The following is a 904-nucleotide window of genomic DNA, read 5'->3' on the forward strand; positions in this document are numbered from 1 at the left end:
TCCATTTGATATATGGTATTGTTTAATTCAGATGTCTCTCTGTTAACTCTCTGTCCTGTTGACCTATCTAATGGAGAGGGTGGGGTATTAAAGTCCCCTGCTATTAATTAGTTGGAGTTTTCTGGGTCTTAAAGTCCTGTAGTATTGTTTTTATGAAGTTGGGTGCATCAGAGTTTGGTGATATATGTTCATGATTGTAATATCTTCTTGATTCATTGTTCCTTTGGTCAAAATGAAGTGGCCCTCTTTATCTCTTCTGATTAGTTTTTAAATTAAAGTCTATTTTGTCAAATATTAGAATTGCTACACCTGCCTTTTTCTTAGTGCCATTTATTTGGTATTTTTTTTTCCATCCTTTCACTCTGAGATAGTGTCTGTCCTTGAAAGTGAGATGAGTTTCTTGCAGACAACAAAAACATGGGTTTTGTTTCTTAATCCATTCACATAGTCTGTGTCTTTTGATTGGGGAGTTCAGTCCATTAATAAAGTTTTAAATATTGATTGGGGAGTTCAGTCTGTTAATATTTAAAGTTTAAAGGTCTGTTAATATTTAAATATTTAATGAAAGATGGGAATTGAATCTTGTCGTTTTTATTTCTGTTTACATTCCTGATATAGCTGTACTTTTCCACAGTTATACCTTCATTGAATTTCTTTCTGAAATCCCTTGGGCATAGTCATTCCTTTCTTCAATTCTTTGTATTGCTTCAAGAACTCTCTGAAGAGCTGGTTTTGTGGATATGAATTCTCTCAGCCTATTTAAGTCATGTAAGATTTTTCTTTCACCTTTGACTATAATAGATATTTTGGCTGGGTATAGTAATCTGGGTAGGCATCTGTCATGATTTAAAACTGGGAATACTTTGGTCCAGGCTCTTCTGGCTTTCATAGTTTGCACTGAAAA

This window comes from Nannospalax galili, unplaced genomic scaffold, assembly GCF_000622305.1.
Source record: "Nannospalax galili isolate Female #2095 unplaced genomic scaffold, S.galili_v1.0 scaffold475, whole genome shotgun sequence".
In the NCBI taxonomy this organism is placed as follows: domain Eukaryota; kingdom Metazoa; phylum Chordata; class Mammalia; order Rodentia; family Spalacidae; genus Nannospalax; species Nannospalax galili.